This window comes from Pseudorca crassidens, chromosome 20, assembly GCF_039906515.1.
Source record: "Pseudorca crassidens isolate mPseCra1 chromosome 20, mPseCra1.hap1, whole genome shotgun sequence".
NCBI classification, from domain to species: domain Eukaryota; kingdom Metazoa; phylum Chordata; class Mammalia; order Artiodactyla; family Delphinidae; genus Pseudorca; species Pseudorca crassidens.
In genome coordinates, this window is record NC_090315.1 from 46816029 (window position 1) to 46839266 (window position 23238).

Below are 23238 nucleotides of genomic sequence, written 5' to 3' on the forward strand. Positions count from 1 at the left end.
GCGGGCCAGCACTGTTTTGTTTTCATTATCACACGCTACTTTGCAATTTGCATAAATACAGGGTTATTTTTTATCGTGTCGCCCAAAAGATAAAAAAAAAAAAAAGAAATAGAAGTCTTTGTTGTGTGCAAGAGGAGCTCGCTGCACTCATCATGGCTAAGGATTTAGCGTATGTAGAGGGCTCCAGAAGAAATACCGGCAAAGAAGTGGTAATCACAGAGAGAAAAGAATAGAGGAGAGGCGAAGAGAGGGATTGAAAGATAACTGCAGGGAATTCAGCTTGGTAGAACCAAATATTAGGGATACGTTTTCCTCTATGGAGAAGTGGTAGTGCCTTAGTAAAGCAAAGAAGATATAAAGACCACCAAGGTCTAACCAGTGCCCTGTATGGTATACACGTGTCACTCTTCCAGCTGGAATGCACTATTTATCTTTGGTGGAAAAGGTACACAGGACGCTGAACACAAACTTGCTTTTTCTGCCTCATCCAAAACCTAGAAAGTATGGGAGCAGATGGAATGTTTCCAGCAGGCGAGACATTTCAGACCTTGGTCTTTTTTCCCCTCTTCCCTACAGCCTGAGCAGCTCAACGGAGTCTCCTGAACTGCACTTGCCCTAGTATTGAATGGAATTCATCCTCCCCTTGGCTTTTTCACCTTCAGAAAAGTGGGTACAGGAGTGTCAACCTAAACGCAAGCTTTGAGTGACTTTCTCCTGAGTGCTTGGAGTCCTGGCTGCAGAGATGAGGCCTCCTGAAGTTATGCCCCCACGTGGATGGCAGGCATGCTCACGGGTCCCAGGAAGTAGCACCTTATGTCAGAAAAAGCTTCTAGCTCTCTCAGGCCATTGGATGGTCCCCCCGTCTTCGATTTCCTATCCTTTCACCTCTCCCCCACTTACTCTGTTTCTGTGATTCGGTAGTAAAATCTCTTTGGGATCATTCTACTCTCTTCTCTCACTGCTCTAGCTGTCTCCTCCTGGCCTGGCAACAGAAGGGATGCACCTCCTTTGAGATAGCCATCTAGAGTAAGACCTCCACATGAGGACTCAGTTCCAGCACCCCCCGTCCTGAAAGGAGCGGTCTGCTTTATCAGCCAGCAGCAGCAGCGGGAAGACGGATTTTTTTATTCCCTTTCTGGCTTCTGATTAGCTCCAGCAATCCAATTAGCAGAGGAATTTATATCACACAGGCTGAGGTGCCCCTACTCATCACAGCAGCTCAAACGCACTCTTAAATTCTGCCAATAGTACATCTTCCTGTGACGTAGATTAATTACAGCGCCAAGCCTTCCCGAGTAGATCTACCAGGAAAGGTATATATGAATATCAGAATTAAAGAAGAGGCAAAAAGCGATGACTTTTGTGTATCACCAAGGATGCACGAAGGCTGCCTTGTGCACCCTCCACTCTGCGCATCTCCCATTGTTCTAGTGTGTATCAAAGAGGCCAAGCGAGCATTACAGAGGATTCAGAAGTGGCTAAAGCATGGAACACCTGTGCATTTCCTCCCTATCACTGACACATTTATTATGAAACTTCAGAGCTCTTAGACACTGACTAATTTCCTGCCTCCAGCCTATACTTCCCCCAAAAGAGTTAAACTATTTAAAGTAGCTCCATGGAGAGAAATGACATTATCTTCATTGTTATTCCATTCCAGTTGGGTACAACTGTGATATCGTTGTACCCTTGCATCTATCTACAATTTCATTCCAAATTTATCCTTACATTCATCAATCTCTAGCATCTGTCTCTCCATTCATCTCTCTATATTCATTTATATATCAACTATTTATTCTATTTCCCAGTCATCTATTCATCCATGTGCATCTAGCTATCCATTTTCTAACCATGTATTGATCTATGAATATCTTTCTATTATCTGTCATCTACTTGTCTATCCATTTGTGTCTCTATTAATTCATTCATCTGTATTATCCATCTATCTGTTTTTCTATCTATTCATTAATCTATTCGTGTATCTAGCCATTCAATCATCTATCATTTGCTTATCAGCTACCTTTTTACTTTGTGCCTTTTGTTAGCTATGATCTTAACAGAATCCCAGATTAACATTCTCAATCATTTTTAAGGTAACTAATGCCCAGTTTCCAAATGAAGTCTGTACATGCTATGTACTTGGTTATCTGTTCTCTAGTTTAAAAGAGTCTTGTCAACTAAAAAAGTAAGTCAGTAAAATCATACAGTTTTAAATGTGTTAAAAACTACAAGGAAGATATTTTATCCCGGATTCTTGGTACATTTTTCTTACTTACCATGGCTTTAAAAGAGGGGAATTTCACATAAAGTCTACACATAAATCTCATTCAGGTTGTTAAATCTACCACTGAGAGACCTCATGAAAGTGATCCAATTCAGCTAGAGCTAACCTGAGATTACTTTTATCATAAAGCAAAACAGATACTAAACCCTTACATGGTAATGTGGTCAGACATGTTTGAATCTTTCTTGTATCCAGGCTGGGAGTCGAGTAGCAGTTTGGGAACGAAAAATAGATTTTTCTGGTTTCCTCATTACTTTTGTTCAGAATATATTCAAGTTGGGGCCAACACTTGAGAGTCAACACCTTCTCAGAGTGACCCCTAGTTTATTAGCTCTTAAGAACATGAAGCATGACTGGGTTGGGAGGAAACGTCGGTGGATGAATCTCATTTGCACTGGGGACAGAAACTACAGTTTGTTGCTATGAGTACTGTGGGGTTTGGCTGAATTTTTTCTGTGTTTCTAGGGAATCACTTCCCAAATGGGGGCCCAGGTCAGAATCCTAATAGAGCAGTCGATCATGTCTCTGACAACACTGGTCATCTCTAATATTTATTAATCTGTAGGCAGTACTGTCCATTAAGGATCCAAGTTTGTTTTTCTTTTTGTCATTTTTTTTTTTTTTAACTAAGCCGTAGTATATTGATTAAGGTAAAGCCCATAAAGACCTCATCAGTTCCGAAGTTGCCATCCTCAAAGAACCGGCAAGGACCCAAGCCATGTGTCCTCCAAGAAAAAAGGGAGATGAAAACCTCCTCATTCCTCTTCTCATGTTATTTCCATTCGTTCCATCGCCATAGCTTTGTGGACTTGGCTGTAATCAGAGATGAGATTCCATGATCTCACGTCCTAGTCCTGGCTTTTTTGTCATGCTAACCACGGCTGACTTCGCGAGATAACCGTAGACGCAGTGCCTAGGGCCCACCACACTTTGAGGGGGCCACGAAAGTCTTTTAATTTCTTTTAAAATCATCAAAAAGGTGAATTTTTTGGTCCAAAAATTCTTAATATGTATTAATATATTCTAATGCCAATGCAATTAGAAAATAGAAGTTTGAATAATTTTTCAGGGAGAAAGAAGCCCATGAAGGCAAAAGCACCCAGAGCCAATGAATGTGGCTTTGACACTAACCAGCTGCTTATAACTTAGTTACGCTCACAAGAGTGCAGTGGTTAAGGACCTGCTCAGGAATCAGACTTCCTGGGTTCAAATCCTGGCACCACCACTTGTTAAAGTCATTTAACTTCTCTCAATCTCACTTTCCTTAGCTGTAAAGTGGAGATAATAGTGCTTAATGTATAGGAATGCTGTCAAGATTAAATGATATTGTATATTTAAATTGCTTAGCATAGAACCTACACGTAACGAGGGCTCAAAGAAACTTGTTATATTAATTGTTATTATTATGATTGTTTTGGCTTTGTTTTAAATGTCTACCTCTCCTAATTTCAGCAGCCATGACTAAATTAATTTTTTTATTAAAAAAAAATTAGAATGTCTTCTAGTTACCATAGACAGAAGAAAAAGTTGCTAATTGAAATGTCCTCCTTATTCTGGAAATCAGGAAATTTTCTCTCCCAGAAGTGGCAAATTCTGTACTCTCTACCTGGAGCTAGGTCTTTTTTCTGTATTATAAAACTCCTCCAATAAATCAGCATCATCTCTCTCGGTCGGAGATTTGATTCTTTCCTAACCTAAAACAATCCTGCAAAAATCTTATTAAGAACCACAGGTTAAAAAGAATATTGTCAAAACTTTCTCTCTCCTTTTCTCTTTACTTTATTATCCCCTCATTTTTTTTGTCATTTAACTCCAATTATGAGATGCTAAGTGCTTTTGGAAATTTCATTGTTAATATCTTTTTACAGTGCTATTAACGTAAATCAAGTTTAATAGTGTCCCAGCAAGTGTAAAAGCAATCAAAAATTCAGTACTCACGAATCATTCTGTAATTTCAGCATAAAATGTTAATAGAAATAATATCCAATACCATAAAATATCAGTAAATTCAACTTTAAATATATGTGATGAATTACTTCACCATCCTATAGCATTCATGGAATATTCTAGTATGAAGTACTTAATTGGCCAAGCCATACCTCAGTCATTCTCAGGCTGCCAGAAGTCCCCTCCTCTGCTTTCCCCCTACTAGCCAATCCTGGAAGATTGGACAGCTCAGTGACAGGCATTTTTTCATCCCAGGCGCACTGAGTTATTTGGCCATAAGGAAAAATGACTCAGGATCAAGGTGGGAAGTACAGTCAACTTGAAGGAATTCAAATTAACGAGAACAAAGACACTGTATTCAGTTCTAAGAATATTGATCAGTAGCTGCAAGGCCTTAGCTACATATAATCAGCAAAGATGGTTAAGATAGAGGCCCTGTCCTTGGAGAGTTCACATCTCATGAGACAGGCCAAGGCTGAGACACGTACGACGTACAGTATTTCAGGCCCAGCAGTGAGAACAGCTGTCGTGTATGCCCTTAGGAAGGCTCTAATGGAACAGGAGTTGGTTGGTTAATTTTAAAATTTGTCTAAAGCAGGGAAACATAAATGTATATATGATCACATGTACTTTAAGCATCTTAAACTTAAAACAACATACATCTTTTTGCGTGAACCAGCGCCATATTGCTTGTCCACAGCTTCCGATCTTTGAAGTAAGGGGAGAATTTAAGGCACCCAAGAGGCGCTTAGAGTGCAGAATCCTTCAGTTAACACTTCTCCTACCCACACGGCAATTTTCAGCAACTCAGCTGAATGTTTTCACAGAGTTAGTTTAGCTGTCATAGAAACAACTCTTTTTGCACGCATGTATCTCTGGTTTATACTTTATTTAATTCAGTTATGAATTTCATGAACAAGAACAACCTCCATAAAGAGGCTTGGGGACAAACACAACTAACTCTTAGGAAGGGTATAGCTCAGCTGGTGGGGCCAGGACTGCTCAGGTGCTCCAGGGTGTAGATTATTACCTGGGACCACACTGAGTGCATGGGCCTCAGTCAGCAGGATTTCCAGAAGGCATGGAGAGTGACTGTCAGTTCAGCTAGTTAGTGAAGTTTCATAAACAGAAAGGTGAGCCCAGAGACAAAGAATGTAACTTTGGGTCAGAACAGAGAACCATGTTGGCCAATATTTAGTTTGTTCTAGGATTATGTGACGTTGGACAGTGTTAATGGGTCCATCTGCCGTCAGAGAGTCAAGTTAGTGTCTTTAATACCGCTAATTGAACAGCTCATTGTGGCTCTGACCTCTAGACATTTATTTAAATCTTCTTAAAACTCGCTTCATTTATAGTCTATAAGAGTTTCAGAGAAACAGGTCTCAAATGTTTACTCTCTATTATAGACAGTCGCACTTTCTGCATTTGTCCTGAAAGAGCTTTCCTTAAACCAGTATGTCCTCACGTGTGGGATGTGGAAAATCATGTTTGGAGGTATACTAACAATTTTTTTTTAACATTTATGTACCTATAAAAATATAATAAGCACGTAATCTCATGATTTCATACATATTGTCTCTTAGGATGAGGCTAAATCTCTTTCAATAAAATTGTGAGTCCGTTGAGAGAAAAATATTTAGTCACAGTGGAGGTGTTGTAGGAATAGGACAGAATCATGAAGACGATAATCAAATGACTGAAGTTTAGGAAAGCCAGCTTAAGCTTTGAGGGATATCTCTAAGTTTGAGAATTCTACAATTCAGCCACTCTACTATTCATTTTTCAAGTAGAAGATTCTGGAAGTCATAGGTTGTTATGCTCATGTGAAGCAACTCACCGTCTTGATTTTGTGTTTTCTGTGCCTTGCTGTTTTTGTCTATTTGAGTGAAACAGTTGAGCTTCCACTCACAGGTTTACATCAAGCAAGACACCTGAGAGACCTCTTTTAAGCAAACAATTCTAGGGGGTTGGTGCAGCCTTTTCATCAGTCTGCCAACATGGAGTCCTTTTTCCTGTAAATAAGACTCTGTTTGCCACAGTTCTGCACAGGCTCTTTCTGCACAGGTCACACCTAGAGATATGGTGCAAGGTACTTAGAAATAGCACTTTAAGAATATTGCTTTTTTGGGCTTCCCTGGTGGCGCAGTGGTTGAGAGTCCGCCTGCTGACGCAGGGGACACGGGTTCGTGCCCCGGTCCGGGAAGATCCCACATGTCGCGGAGCAGCTGGGCCCGCGAGCCATGGCCGCTGAGCCTGCACGTCCAGAGCCTGTGCTCCACAACGGGAGAGGCCACAACAGTGAGAGGCCCGCGTACCGCAAAAAAAAAAAAAAAAAGAATATTGCTTTTTTGACTGGGCTCGTCTTGCTTAGGTGAGGTCAGCCGGCTCCTCATGACTCTGTCCTGGGAAAGTCCCATGTCAAGAAACTTGACAGAACCACAGAGAAGTGATCTAGAAGCTCAGTATGTGACTGATTCGAACAAGAAAATTTTCTGAGTATTTTATATACATATTGTGCTGCTAAATCCACTTTTTATTTTGCATTTTCTTATGTTGTAAGGGAAAGTAATACTTTAAATTTATTTATTTATTTTTGGCTGTGTTGGGTCTTCGTTGCTGCGCGCAGGCTTTCTCTAGTTGCAGTGAGCAGGGGCTACTCTTTGCTGGTGTGTGGGCTTCTCATTGCCGTGGCTTCTCTTGTTGTGGAGCACAGGCTATAGGCACGCAGGTTCAGTAGTTGTGGCTTGTGGGCTCTAGAGCGTGGGCTCAGTAGTTGTGGCTCACGGGCTTAGTTGCTCCATGGCATATGAGATATTCCTGGACCAGGGCTCGAACCCATGTGCCCTGCATTGGCAGGCGGATTCTTAACCACTGCGCCACCAGGGAAGCCCCATGGGGAAGTAATACTTTAAAGCCGAGTATTTTCAACATGCCATTTTGTGTTACTGATCTTCGTATATGACATTCACATGAGGAGAGATTATTCACACCTGGTAAGTATCTTGTTCATCTTTGGAAAATAATTATAACCAGCAGTGATGACTGTAGGGTTTATAGTGTTATAGAAGTATAAGAAAAAGATGTGAGAGGCTTCTGGGAAACAATCAGAGATGTGGGAAAAAAGAGGTTCATCACTGAGTTATGTATAAGAGAAGAATTTAAAGCAACCTAAATATCCAACAATGGGGGTATATTAAATAAAATATAGCTTGTCCATATAATGGTACACTGTGCAGCCATGTTGTGAAGTGATATTTAAAGACATGGAAAATATATATAATACATTAATAAGTGATTTTTTTAAATTAAAAATAGCATAGATAAGAGATCCCAATTTTATTTTAAAATCTATTAAAATGAAATTTTTAAAATAAAATGTATAGTCATATGTAAACAATCTATAAAAATAAAATACATACTTATATATAAAGGTGTATAAAATGTATACACCAAAATTGTAACCGTGAACAAAGGTATTACAGTGGTTGTTTTTATTTTCTTTGTGGTTTTTTCTTTTCCAAATTTTCTACAATGGTCACATGTCTTTTATGGGCAGAAAAAAATAACACATGATATACAATGTGTATATATATATTTATTACAAGGCAAGAAATAGACAGCAACCTGACGTACAGAATTACTTTTATTTATGAGCCATTTGGCTTTAATGCCACCAATTTTGTAATCCTAGAAGCATGTTTATCTAGTAAACCCTGTTTTCCATTATGATCATGGCCATGGTTTGGGATGTTGTGATTAGTCAAATCTTCTTAGAACTATCCCACATGGAGTACCAGTTTTCAGAGAATTCGAATATAAATACATGAAACTAGGCAATATAAAAAATAAGTTAATCATCCCGAGTTGATTCAAAAGGAATCTCATAATCCCTTAGTGCTCCAATATTCTTTTCATTTTGAACATCAATGACCTCTGAGGGGAGGAAGCACAGAGGTGAGAGTTAATAGCTGTGTCCGATTCAATGCCCAGCTCAACTTTTCCCTGAAGACTTTCTGGACTGTGCATCCCACTGATGGCTTCCTCTCTGACTTCTGGGGCTTTTAGAGGATGTACCTCAGCCTTGGGCTTTCTGTCAGCTCCTTCCCTTCCTCTGGTCTCCCAGACGTTCATCCTGGACTTCCTAAGACCTTCCTCCTGACCAAAGAAGAAAGCACAGCCTCAAGTTCAGTCTTCAGGGAGGTCAGAATTAAATCAAGTTTAGGACCTCAGAGATAGGGGCTCAATTACAACAATAGGGTTCTGCCATGCTTCCCGAGACTGCTCATCCCTAATGAATTCCAAGGTGAAGTGGCTCTAGGCATCAACCCTTGGATTACTGTCTTTCCCTGTTCAGGCTGCTATAAGAGAAATACCATACACTAAGTGGCTTATAAACGACAGGAGTTTATTTTTCTCAATTCTGGAGGCTGGAAAGTCTCAGATCAAGGTGCCAGTAGATTTGGGGTCTGGTCAGGGCCAACTTTCTTATTCATAGCTGGCCCTCTTCTCACTGTGTTCTCACATAGTGGAAAGGAGAAGTGAGGTCTCCAAGATCTCTTTCATGAAGGCTCTAATCCCATTCATAAGGACTCTACTCTTATGACCTGATACCTCCCAAAGGCCCCATCTCCTAATATCATCACTGGGGGTAGGTTTCAACATGTGAGTTTGTGGAGAACACAAGCATTCAGTCTACAGAAATTGCCTTGTTCTTAGTAACTGGTCCTTCCCAGGGCTACAGCCTTGCCCTATTTAGGATATGCCCAGCAATTCCCTAGAATTGTTTGTTCCCTGCATACATCTCCCTCACACACACACACACACACATCCATCCCCAGTGCTCTACCAAAAAGGGTTCAGGGACTCTGCTACCTACAGAGCACACTTAGGAAGGTTAGAAAAGGGAGACCTTTCTTGGAAGACAAACAAGAACGCAAGTCCTCTGGCTGAACACAGCCCCACAGACCCTTAGTTTGGCAGGCGGAGCACAGCGCACATCCTTTACAGTGCACAGGGATTCCACAGTCAATGAATTTTAGAGAATACTGCATACTGCGTCTGGCCTCTTGGGGTTTCAGAATGCACATGCGTGTATTAAAACTCTCTGCCAAGACCTGTACACCGAGATCTATTTGACTTCCTTTAACCTAACCTCTGACCATATTTCTCAGACTGACTTGTCAGTGAAACCCATTCCTTTTTTTTTTTTTTTTTTTATGGTTTACAGTTCACATAGCTTTCCCCCAAATATATTTTGCAGAGGAACTCTTACCCGGTTTCCTGAGACCCTACTGACCAGGAAAGGCAGCCTTCAAGCTCTCATCCACCTGAACTCTGGATAGGGCCAGTCCAGGAGAAGCCAGCACAGCCCTCTCTACTCTCTGTCTTATGGGCCATTCCCTTTAGTTCAGGATCTCTTACCACCAACCATTTGTCCAAACAATGATAGGAAATTACAATATCCTTCAGACAAATGGTCTCACAGTCCAACAGGGCACATCTTGGGTACCTGTTCTGCCCTAGCCAGCAGATTTCACCTGATATCTTCCTGGTTGACACATCCATAGACCACCTGTACTAATTATTTTGCAGAATTCTTTCAAGGACATGAACTCATCAAGCAGTCTTGACTGAGTGCCTCTAGTGCCAGTACATGTTGACGGGTGACTGAGAGTAAAATGTTAACAAGCTGACTTGTTAAAAACAACTGCAACAACAGTAGATCCGTATGTTGTTTCTCTGAATTTCTGTTACCACGAAGAGAAGCAAAAATCAGATCTAAGAAGCCAAATGTCCATCACCAGATGAACGCATAAACAGAATGTGGTACATCTGTACGATGGAATATTATTCAACCAGAAAAGATAGTGAAGTGCTGATACATGCTACAGCAGGGGCCCCCAACCCCCGGGCCATGGACCTGTTAGGAACCGGGCCCCACGGCAGGCAAGCGAGCAAAGCTTCATCTGCCGCTCCCCGTCTCTCCCCATCGCTCACATTACTGCCTCATCCATCCCCCTCCCGCCACCCAGTCCATGGAAAAATTGCCTTCCACGAGACTGGTCCCTAGTGCCAAAAATGTTGGGGACCGCTGTAGCTACAGTATGAATGGAACTTGATGACGTTATGCTAAGTAGAAGAAGCCAGACATGAAGGGCCACGTATTGGGTGATTCCATTTATATGAAATATCCGGAATAGGCAAATCCACAGATAGATAGAAAACAGATTTTTGGTTGCCAGGAGCTGGAGTGAGGCGGGAATGGGGAGTGACTGCAAATAGGTACAGGGTTTCTGTTTGTGATGGTGAAAAAGTGCTGGACTTAGTAGTGATGGTTGCACAACATTGTGAATAACTTAATGCCACTGACTGTACACTGTAGAAGGTTAAAATGATAAAGTTTATGTTATGTGTTTTTAGCACAATTTTTTAAAAAATCAAACTAATTCTAAGAAGGTTCTGGGTGTTGTAGAGATGCTTAAAAGTATTAGTTGGGAAATGCCCTGGATCCAGCCCAGGATTATTCTCCGTGATCCTTGTCCAAAAAGTTTCCTTGGACAGGTTAATCACTGCCCCTCCGTTGTGAGGTTTTCAGATTGGAATTCCTTTTAATCGAGTGGGCCAAAGCATACTGAGCAGTTTCCTTTTTCTTATTTAGTCATGGTTATGACACATTACAGAATTTTCTAGTGAGCTGTCTCTGGCCTCCTAACGCATATAAATCTCAGTAAGGCCACACCTTTTATTATGCTCCGTTCTGGGCACCCCATTTTGCAGGGTGAGTGATTCCAAAACTGTACTAAATATAGGATAATTGGAAAGACATGAGAATTGGTGGAGAGGATGGAGTGACATAAAAGCTTTCACTCCCAGAATAAAACTGGAGGCAACAGTCACTTCTGTACTCTAGAAATGACTCATGGACAATATAAATCACCAATCAGTTCTTTTTTTTTTAAGTTCTGGCATCTATAGGTTAAAAGAAATTGGATTTTTTTTTTTAGGTTAACTACAAAGCCACCAGCAGGGGGAAGTATATAAAGCGATGTCAGGATGCTTTGGGGCCCCAAAATGTCCTGGGCTCCTCTGTAAACAGGGAGGCTTCTTTTGTGCCTTCAGTAGGAAAAATAGTCCTATTGTGAGGCTGTGAGAGAAACAACCTTTAATCCTTGCAAAGCCCAATAATATTATGTATATTGACTAAAACCCTGTAGAGTGGGCCTGCCGGGGTTTTTTCATTACCACGGTACATTGTAACCTAGCTACCTCTGAAAAGTAACCAACGCCAAGAGGCACTTGACATTTGCAAAGTATTATGGGTGTCCTCTCTATGTCCTCTCAAGTTCCCAAATTTACAATGGTCTTAATTTAAAAGTTAAGCTGGGGGATCAATTGCTTAGTGTAGGGCCAGGCTGCCCTTTTTAAAACAAAACAAAAAATATCAAACCCCTGTGGGCCAGTGTGACCTGACTTCCTCATGTGGCTCAGGTTTTGGTGGGTCGCATGTTGTCTTGTGTTTAATTTTGAAGGAAGGTGTCTGAACCCCAACTGGACGGTCGTGTTCCACTCCTCCAGGTGTTGCTGAGTTGTATGAAGGAAGCAGCAGCTGGTAATGAGTCGGGGAAAATGAAAAAGGAACATAAGTAGCTTCTTTAGCAAATCCCCTGGAAATGACATGGATCCTTGAGGATCGATAACATCGATCTATCCCAGGGCTACAGCCCTGCTCCATCTGACTCATCTGCAACAGTCAGCCTGGGGAAAACAGCAACATTATTACAGTCAAAACTGCAACCAAATCAACTGGGAAAATCAAACTGCAGCCCGGTTTCAGCTCCCTCTATTTGGGCAATGGCCATGGGTCAACATTAGAGCAAGGATCAGGCTGGAATCCCAAGGGGAGAACTTAAGTAGGCCATGGCCTTGCTTTCAGAACATATCTTTATGACCTTCAGTGATATTTGCACCACTATCTACCTCCTACTGAAACTCAGATCATTGTGTAAACCTAGACTCCTGACCTAGGAAACTGTGGAGTCGAAGTTACTTTTTAGAAAATGTTCAGATGACATTTGAGTCTGTTGTAAGCAAATGGTCTGTCAATGTTTTCTGTCAAAGGCAGGCGGGCTGTAATCATTACTAAGTAAAAGTAAAATTTCAATTTGTTTGCCATAAGCTAGTGCTGAGACTACAAAGATGAACAGACTGACTCTTGACTCTGAAGTTTCACAGTCTTTCCAGGGACATAGATGTAATACTAGTGATATCCAGTGTGGCGACTATGGTTGTAGCAGATCATGGGACGGCTCTGGAAACCCAAAGGAGGGGAACCAATTCAGTTTGGGAAGGCTTTGCAGAAAGACTGACCCTCAGGCCAAAGCTGGATTGGGAGAGGCTCTGAGTGCCATGGCAAAGAGTTTGAACTTACCCTATACATGGCAAGGAGCCATGAAGCAAGAAGCTAACATAATAACATGGCAGTTTTAGAAAGATAACTCAGGTGGCAGTGTATCAGTCAGCTATTTCCACTATACTGCTGTGTTACAAACCTTTCCCAAAACATAGTGTCTGAAAACAGCAAACATCTATGTTTCCCTTGTATGTCTATAGGTCAGCTTTGTCTCCACTCTGCTTGTCTGGGATCAGCTGAGCTTGGCTCCAGGTTGTAAGATGCATTCAAGTCAGACACATGCACCGAGTGTTTTGTCATTCTGAGGCCAGTCACTATCTAGGGCGTATTGTTCTTGTAGCACATCAACAGAGCATAAGAGTGGGAACAGAAAAATGCAGTGCCTCTTGGGCCTCAATCGAGGGCTAGCACCCATGTGCGCACGCGCACACATACACACACTCACATTCCATCAGTCAGATAAATTCACATGGTTGAGTCACACACTAATTCAATGAGCAAATACACTCCACTTTTAGTGGCAGGGACCTCACAGTCACAAGGCAAAGGGTGTAGGTGTACAATCCAGATACAGAGAAGGCAGGAAGAACTGTGAACAGTGATCCATTCCACTGCACCTATGGAGAGACCACAGGCAGCTTATGTGGAGTATGGTCTATGTAAAACAGAAGGAGACAATCCATTGAGCGACACGGAACTTTTCTGAACCTGCATAGTCCAACCAAGTTGGTCTCCCCCATCTAATCAGAACAGGGAGAAAACTCCAGCTAGAACATGATAAAATGCTTGGTTGAAACATTTAGGAATTCCTGGTTGAATTATAGTCTCGCTGCAGCTGCCTTCCAGACCCATCTGGTTTGAATTGGCAAAACTGCAGCTGTGCTTGTTGGTATGGGTGAGCCTTTCTTTTGAGTAATGGGCCTGCATGGAAGGGGTGGAGACGGGGAAGAGAAGGATGAAACTGTTGTCATGAAAAACGGGTAGAGAGAACAAGAAAGCTACTACTGTTTCACTCTGCAACATGGAAGTGGGCCTGTGGTTCTGGACTGGAGGACAGATTCTTGTAGGATTACTGGGTCCCCTCTGCTTCTCTTGAGCTGTCGCACACAGTAGATGCTGTCACATCCCATACTTGGGTTATGAATTGATTGTTATGCTTTTATGGCGCTGGTATAATTAGTTTCACATTTTTAATTTATAGCATCAGCTAAGCTTTTTAATCCGTTATTTATGGCAAAGACCTAAGAACTAAATTGCCTCCCGCCCCCCCCTCAGAAAGCATTTCAGTCCCACAGTTTGTAGTCAGTTGTTCGGCTAAGACGTGTGGCCTTCTTAAAGGAAAACTTTTCTCACAGAGGAGTTGCTGCAACTTCTTTGAATTTCTTCCTATGTGAGTCCTGGAAACCCTGAAAAAAAAAAAAAAGCCTCAAATATTTAAATGGAGTAATGTTTGTCTAAAGCTCTGCTTTAGCAGAAAGTGAAGCTGGCAGGGATGAGAAAGTCATGCCAGAAAAGTTCCATTTCAAGAAAGACTCTTGTGTTGGGTCACATTTTCTATCTTCGGCTGCCCCCCTATGCAGTACTCAGGTGTATTTTTTTTTTTTTTTTTTTCTAAAACAACTAAGGAATGTTGAGTGTATGAGAAGTGAACTCAAGGAGCTGGGATATGTGAGGAGAGGTCTGTGCCGGGAACCAAGGGTCTTGGAGATTAGGCAAGTGAAGGCCAAAGCAGCCCGATGGACTCAGAAAACATCCTGATCTACTTCTGGTTCGTTTCATAGGGCTCCCGATGCATCTGGTCTGGTTTGGGAGAGCAGCTGCGAGGTTTTTGGTATCCTCCCCCTGTTGAGTTGTATTGATGGCCACACCATAAGTCACTTTGAAAAAAATCACAGTCACACTTGCAGATCTGGAAAGACAGGGTAGCCCGTAGCTCACAGTCAGCGTTGCTGTCGAGAGGGCACCAGGGGAATGTGGACAGCTTCCAGACTGGTAGCCCCTGTGGTAGCTTGAGCTGCGAGCTGCAGTTTCGGCTTCAAAGCTGACTTTGATTCTTTGCCCAAGTCCATTTGAGCTGGAGTGTTGAAGGGTTAAAGATGAAGAACTAGACTGCGGCAGGAGCAGCTCCTACAGGACAAAGGAAAGCATTGATGCCGGGCTGGGGTCCTCCCCCTTCCCCCCCGCCGCCCCCATCGAGGCTAAAGGGTCTCAGTGTTTACTGAATGTTAAATAAATACCAATTGAATAGTATGTTTAATGAGGTGTATCAAACATGTAATAAGATACATATCTATTAAACAGTTGTGAAATCTCAGTAAATATGTTCTTAATAATAAAGGATGCAGATGGCTTACAGATTGGACCAAAGAACAAAGGCTAAAGGAGCTTATGGAAGGAATAGGAGAGCCATCTTCTGAAAGCCGAGAAGACAGCTGGTTTTCAGCCAGAATTTGATACACGTATCTGTGCTCAACGAGAGGAAAAACGGGACCCAGGCCCACAAAGGAGAGGACTATAAACTTCGAAACCTGAAGACTAGGAGAAAGAGCGACCAAAATTAAAGACAGAAAAATGGTTGCTCACAAAAATGTCAGCAAGGTTTTAAATATACCTTCAGGTTTTAGCAGGATACAACTCTCAGTATCACGTATTTACCCCTTGAATGTCCCCAAAGTGTAGAGACTAGCCAAGTATTAGGAAACAAAAGAGTCACATGATACGTAGGTAAAGGATTATTAACTTGTTTTCCTTTCTCTAAAAGGTGGTAATTATCATATTATATTGCAATATGCTATTGAAGTTACATCAGAAAACTACTATTGAAAAACAGTCTCTTTCTCCTTGCACACACAGGTCAGGCTGAGAGTCTGGTTAAGTGTGATTGTTTGTCAAATAATTGGTCCTTAGAGTTGAGAGAAAAGAGGGAGAAAGCAAAATTTGCAGAGCAGAGGCAGGGTGTCTTACAGTGAATTCGGAAACAAACATGAAGCTCGTGGCCATGCTTCCCATCCTTTCTCGGGTCTTTGCACACAACAAAAATGATCCTATTTGTTCAGCACCCTGGGACAGCCAAAGCTTGGGTGCTACCAGCTCAGGGGCTCTCTGATCCCTCAGGCATTGCCGTACTGTCTTGAGGGCAAACAGATCGCCATCTCATCATACTGCTTGGGAAGCTTTGTCCTAGGCCGCACAGAGAACTAGAGCTTCCAGACCCCAAGTGTAACACTCTGTCTCTCTGATCAGAAACATTCCAGCTTTGAAGTAGTCAAAGTGTGCAGGTATATATACAAGGTTCATTGACATTTTGATTGCTTTCCATCTGTTTGACATTGTTCTAAGTGTTTACATGTATTCACTTATTTCAATAACACAATAACTATGAGCTCGGTATTATCATTACATCCACTTAAGAAATGAGGGAATTGGGGGATACAGAAAGTCACTTCCCCAAGATCCCCCCCACCTCGTCAGTGGCGGCACTGAGGTTCAAGGCCAGCTAGTTTGGCTGGAGAGGGCTTGTTTGTAACTCCTACTCTCTATTTGATGCTTTCTAAGAATTTTAGAGTCGCGGGTCACAGAGAAAAGCCCATTTATAGAGTATATTGAGGTAAACCCTGGAGGTAGCTCATAGCCGCAGGCATAGGGGTGGGGACAGAGCAGCCAGTGGGCTGAGTGGCTCCATACTGCCCACACTGGAGCCCATTTGCTCTATGTGCCATGTGCCGTGGCACACCGGACTGGAGCTTCTGCTCTCTATAGCTCTCAGGATGTTCACAGCAGGGTTGTTTACAATATCAGAACGAATGCCTTGGATAGACTAGATGCATAACAGAAGTGGATAAAGTCCATATGCTAACATCTGGGGAGCCTTTACAAGGTTTGACGTAGAGGTATATTTGCTGGTGAAGAGAAATGTTCGTGATATATTACGTAAAAAAAAGTCAAGTGACAAAACAGGATGTAGAGTTTGATCTCATTTTCATTTTTTAAAAAAGGAGGTAGATAGATAGATTGATCTAGAGAGAGAGAGAGAGAGGGAGAGAGACAGGCTTAGAGAATAGTCACCAGATGTGTACAGCTGTCAGGATAATGGGCTTGTAGGCGGCTTTTTGTTCCTTTGTCTGTTTTCTCCATCCTTTTTCTATAATGAACATGGATGACTTGAAAGTTTTTTTATAAAGAGAAGTCACCTGTTGAATTCCTGTGGAAGAATTATTAACGTTCAGGTTCCATTTCAGTCCAAACATAGTTTCCCCAGACCAGTGACTTTCAACCTTTCACTGTCATTGTTTTTAGCAGCAGATTTCTTTTGCTAATAAAATCTAACTCATAGCTTCAATATATAAAAGCAGATCAAACAGAACTTCTCTGATTGAAGCCAGATGTCGGGCCCAGATCCCACCACCCAGTTACTGCCCCCTTCCTCACCACCCCAATTCCCCAATTCTTAAGTGGGCCTTGTTCACAAAATGCTGCCCTGGACCACTACGGGAGAATCATGGTAGCCTGAAAAACATGCTTGGAAGGAATAATATATATATATATATAATCAAAATAATAATAATTGAGAAAAATAATAGAAAACTTGATTGTTTAAAAAAATGATTCTTTGTAATTTAAATTTAAATGCATAGACTTTTGCCAGATCCTGCTCTATGGGCACTAAAGGGGGGTCGCCAGGTGGTTCATTCATGAGGCAGCCTCCTTGCATCCAACATGATGCCTTTATCACAGATACAGGGAAATGTCCCCTTCTTTGTAGTTTGACTCCTACTGTCTGATTTCTGCTCATTTCTATATTGTCCTTAAGTGTCATTGAACCTCAAGAAGAGTCCAGAAAGAAGCTGAACGCCCAGAAACTCTACTCTCCCACCCCTTGTTTAAGCTTGCTTTCATATTTACCTGCCCCATCAAGGGGCAAGTCAATTGCAATTGGTAGAAAAAGATTTTTAAAGAAAACTGGGTTGTTTATCCAAAGAACACAGATACACTGATTTGAAAAGATTATATGTACCCCTGTGTTCGCTGCAGCATTATTTACAATAGCCAAGATATGGAAACAACCGAAGTGTCCACGAGTGGATAAGTGGATAAAGAAGATGAAGTATAGACACAATAGAATACTACTCAGCCATAAAGAAGTCCTGATCTTTGCAACAACATGGGTGGACCTTGAAGGTATTATGCTAAGTGAAATAGGTCAAATGGAGAAAGACAAATGCAGTATGATTTCACTTGTATGTGGAATCTTAAACAAGAGAAATGAACAAAGAAAATTAAACAAAAATAAACTTACAGATACAGAGATCAGATTAGTGGTTACCAGAGGGCAAGGGGGATGGGGGGCTGGGAAAAATGAGTGAAGGAGGGCAAATGTATGGTGATGAATGGTAACTAGATTTGCGTAATCACTGTGTAGAGTAGACAGATGTCAAATTACAATGCTGTACATCTGAAACTTACATAATAAAAAAGTAAGAAAACTGGGTTGTTGCTTTTTTAATGCAATATGGTCCCCAACAACCAACATTTTTGGCTGATAAATAATGGCATTGTGAGACAGACCAGAATCAAGCCTCAAGACTGCCCTTATGTGGACTTCGAATCTAAGCTTCATCCTCTATTTCTCTAGAATGAACCCAACAGTCAACGAAAGAGATATCTTTCTGCTTGTATTTATCATTCATTCACAAGAGGAAAGCTGAGTAGATCCCTAAGAATTGGGTGAATCATCATTCAATCACTGGAGGGCTATTGTCTTGTTACCTTTGCTTCCTAACCGTTCAGGAAACCAAAAAAATATTTGAAAAAAAATCTTTCTGAAGAAGAAGCCCAGATATTCCTACCACTTCCTTCTTTTCATAGCTCTCTTGTCTGCCATCTCTGCTGTTCCCGCACACCCCACATAAGCGTAGCTTCGTGACTCTTAGAAAGGATTGTGACACTGTGGGCTCAAGTCCACTGAGCTGAGCTGAAATCTCGTTCTGCATGCTGCAGGTTATTAGGGTTAGCCAAAAGAATGTACATTTATTTACGGAAGGTACTGTATAAATCAATACCTTGTTTTTGAATTCAGGTCAACAGGAAGAACTCTGAAACACAAGCAACAACTACAGCAACCCTAAAACAGCACTTTCAACTTATTGATTTTCAGGAAAGTATCTTTTCCTGGCATTATTCACACACCCTTGATGAGCAACTCAATGCAATTAAAATTTTTAATGGATTTTTTTACCCCCCCTTCCCAAATATATATATTTATATTTTTTTCAACGTGTCTTTGAATTGCAACCAATTAAGTTCTTGAAAAAGATAAGTTGGGCCGGGTGGGGGGGGCAGTGAAAGATGGAGTTTGCAGTTATTTCTTCCCATTTGTATGGGGAGGCATTTTGCTGATTCATTGTTAGAGCACAGCTAACCAGATCCACTAGCTGTTTACTATTTAATTTCATTCAGTCTTTGGGTGATTTTAGATATTTCTCTAACTTCACTGAGAAAATTTTATTTCTTCTTGTGAAACAGTATTTATCACGTACTTAACTGAGCATGGTCCTGAACCGGGGCATTTAAAAAGCAAAAAGCAAAAGTAGCTGGAATAATTCTTACCTTCCTTTCAGGCCAAGTTTTTTTTTTTTTTTTTTTCGCGGTACGCGGGCCTCTCACCACTGTGGCCGCTCCCATTGCGGAGCACAGGCTCCGGACGCGCAGGCTCAGCGGCCACGGCTCACGGGCCCAGCCGCTCCGCGGCATGTGGGATCTTCCCGGACCGGGGCACAGACCCGTGTCCCCTGCATCGGCAGGCGGACTCTCAACCACTGCGCCACCAGGGAAGCCCCCAGGCCAAGTATTCTTAATCTGGGGTGCCCATAGACTTCAGAGTATTAGGGAATCCCCAAAGTTGTTTACAAACTACTGTGTGTGTGTGTGTGTGTGTGTGTGCGCACATGTGTGTGCATGCTCCTTTCTTGGAGAAGGGAGAACATGCATGGTTCTTGGAAGAACCATGACCCTGAAAAGGACATGAATCATAGCTCTAAAGCAACATTTCTCAAAGTGTGGTCTGAGAACCCCTGGGTTTCCTGTGGTCTCTGAGGTCAAATAATTTACATATGAATGCAAAGACATTATTTTTCACTCTCACTCTCTCACAAGTATACAGTGGAGTTTTCCAGAGGCTACACAACATATTATATTGCAGCAGATTAAATATAGAGGCAAATCTGAGAATCCAGCTGTCTTCTCTTAAACTAGGCATTAGAGATTTACAAAAATGTAACACAGTGGCACTCTTCTCATTAAATTATTTTGGTTTGGGAAATATAATTATTTTTATAAAAAGATGTTACTTAATGTATAATGCGTTTCTTATTTTATTTTTTACATGAATTAAAACATATTTTTTAAATTTCTCTTTTTCAATCTCTAATATATCCATAGATATAACCTAGACAGACAAAAGCTCTTTAGCATCCTTAATAATTTTTAAGAGTGTAATTAGGCCCTGAGACCAAAAAAGTTTGAGAATCGCTACTTCATAAGATTTCGGGCTTTCTCTGAACAATACTAACAGACAGAAGTAAAAATAAAAACAGACACTCTGGTAATTAACTTTACAAGTAAGCAGTTGTGCTGTTCCTAATACAGGGTTGAATCATATGAAATTGCCAGCATGTTACTGTTATTTGCCCACAAAAATGGTTATTTCCTGTAGTAAAACTAGTAAAAAGATATTATTATTAATCTACCAGATGGGTTACAGTTGCTTTGGCATTTCAGAGTTGTTTGGGCAATGCTGGTAAAAGAGTTCACTGCTTTGTCTGCACGCTCTTATCCAGGTTCCTTTTGTAAAATAACTTTTTCTTTTCTAAGTATTTTATTCATTAACTTTGATTATAAAAGTAATACATGACCTAGTAGAAGTACAGAAAAGTACTAGAATGGGCATTCATAATTCGTCATCCAGAGGTAGCTTCCTGTGGAGCTTTCTTACCAACATATTACTTTCACTCAGTTTTCTAGGCATATTTTTACCTAAATAAGAACGTACTGTATTTTTCTATCTTGAATCCTACTTTTAACATTATTATATAAACATTTCCCACTTTATTTTAATCTCTTCATTTAAAAAAGTAAATATGTTTTCTGATTAGAAAAATTAACATGCTAACTTTTTTAATCTTTGAAAATATAGAAAATTGTAAAGAATTAAAGTACTCTACGTCACCACCCAAAATAATCATGCTTATGATTTTTGTGTTTTTCAGTATTTACACATAATGTTTTACACACTTGATATCATATCGTTTACACAGTTTTATATTCTTTTTTTCATATGATGAACATTTTTTGTATCAGTGGAAAACTTGTCATAGTTGGTTTACAGAATATTTTATCATATGGATATAACATTAGTTATTAACAATTCCATTATTTTTTCTATTGTTTGCACTTTTTCACAAGCACACATAAGGCTGCTGTGAACATCTTTTTCTCTACTGGAGGTCTTTTCACCTCATTTCTCAAAAATGGAATCATCCCATTTCAACTCAGAGGCTCTTCACACAAGTATGCCACTAATAGTGTTAAAGCATAGGGCATAGTAGAGAGAATGTTCTAGAAGAAAAGGGCAGCTTCCCTAATTCTGTAGGCTAGATTCCTAGAAGTAGAACTACTGGGCCAAAAAGCTTGAACATACATTTGGCTCTTTATTGCCAAACTGTTTTCCAAAAAGTTGTGCTAATTTGCATTTCCATCTGCCATGTTGGAGTAGCTGTTTTATTTATCCATGCCACAACTGGGTTTTCTCCCTTTGTCTCTTACTCATCCTCCCCTCTCCCCTCCTCCCCTCCCCTCCTCTCCCCTCTGCTCTCCTATGTTTTCCAAATGAACTTAACAGGAAAAATGTTATCTTATTTTAATTTGCATGATTTTGATCTTTAATGCTGTAGAAATTGGTTTTCCAAATATTCTTTGCTGGCCACCGACTGTGCCTCTTCAGTGAGTCGCTTTTATTTTCAAGATGGCTGACTAGCGCTAGAATCAATCTTTCATATCCCTAGTCTGTAGTTAGAAAATGGGCAAAGCCAACTGGTCTGCAGGATTCCGAATTCATTCTTTCGGATTCATTATTACCTATTTGCTAACCAAATGAACTAATGCCAATCAAATGCCACTGTTAGAAATATCTCTGGCCAGAAACATAAAATGTTGAAACCACAAGTAACCTTCTCATTAGACCCTGCACTGGTCAATAACCCCACTTCAGTCTAACTTGAGGCCCTATCATTTATACTTCAAAAAAGGGCAGTAACAGAAGAGTAAACTTGAAATGGGTCTTATTTAACTGGGAAACTAGTGCATATCGTCTAGTACCTTGCTGGCTCTTTCCTCTGGCTTGAAGTCTCTTGAATGACTGAACATCCTTTCTCTGTGGATGTGTATCAACATATCTAAAGACAAAGGTGGTGTTTAGTTCTCTTTTTATAATTCTGCACAAATAGATCCTTTCTAAGTGTTCTGTTTGTTTGTATTTTGAGATTGCGGCCACATGTAGGGAGGAAAGAAGGAGATTGGGGAGAAAAATTGTTGTAAATATATTTAATAGAAAAAAATACTGAATATATGATAGTAAAGGAGAGGACTCCAGATGCCAATAAGAATCTTTGAATGAAAAACCTTGAGAAACCCTATTTATGATGTAACCAAGCTATGGCCTTGACAGGAAAGGCAATAGTGAACTGTAAGCTTCCCTAGGGATATAAAGGGATCAAAATTGAAAGGGAAACACCCTGACATAAATGTCTAAAAACAGCAGGCTCCCTGTGTTCTGTTGACCAGATCTCTTTATTAACTATCTCCCAGGCCTCACCAGTATCAATAGTGGTTCATAATGATGACCTGAGGGCAGAGCAAGATCTCGAAGTGGCCTCTGACTCATCAAAGAAATATTAAATTAAATGTATTTTGTTGTGGTCTAATTCTTTTAAAATTGGTAATCCATGTGGGGTATAGATGATAATTCCCTATTAATCCAATATTTTATTCGACCAGAGCAATCTTTGAGTCATCCATTTTCCAACCACAAGGAAGAGTTGATGCTAGTTTTTAAATGTCGTTGAGCATACATCAGTTGCGTCTCTATTGTACGTCGCTCGAGGAATTTACATAAGCACAGCTGAATATCCATTGTTTTCTTGCTCTGTGATAAAAGTTCATTTTTAAAGCCTCAAATTGTGATTTGTCAAAGTCCATTTGCCAGTTCTCTAACAATTTCAGCCAAATTGTAAATTGTATAACTGTCTGCATCATTTGCATACGTAATCATGTTAGAGTGATGGTATAATCTAGGCACATCATTTATGAGAAGAGGGAACAATAGCAGGGAGCTTCCAATTCTTGGGATACTCAGAGTAATTTATTACATGGCTGATGTTTTCTTTCTAATTTCCACCAAATGATCTCTTTTAGAATGATGAGCACTAAGGATGGCTGTCCCTTGTGTATTATCTTTACTGCTTTCCTAATCTTGAATTGAGAGCCAAGATGAGCACCGTGTTACACATCTGCTTCATTCTCTCACACACACACACACACACAC

The 23238-nt window shown here is 40.7% G+C and overlaps 1 long non-coding RNA gene across 1 annotated transcript in view; it reads left to right on the top strand.

Annotated features, from left to right (window-relative positions):
- LOC137215117 (uncharacterized) overlaps window positions 1–23238 on the top strand; it is a 1036631-nt gene that overhangs the window by 959562 nt on the left and 53831 nt on the right. The gene's annotated exons all lie outside the window — the stretch shown is intronic.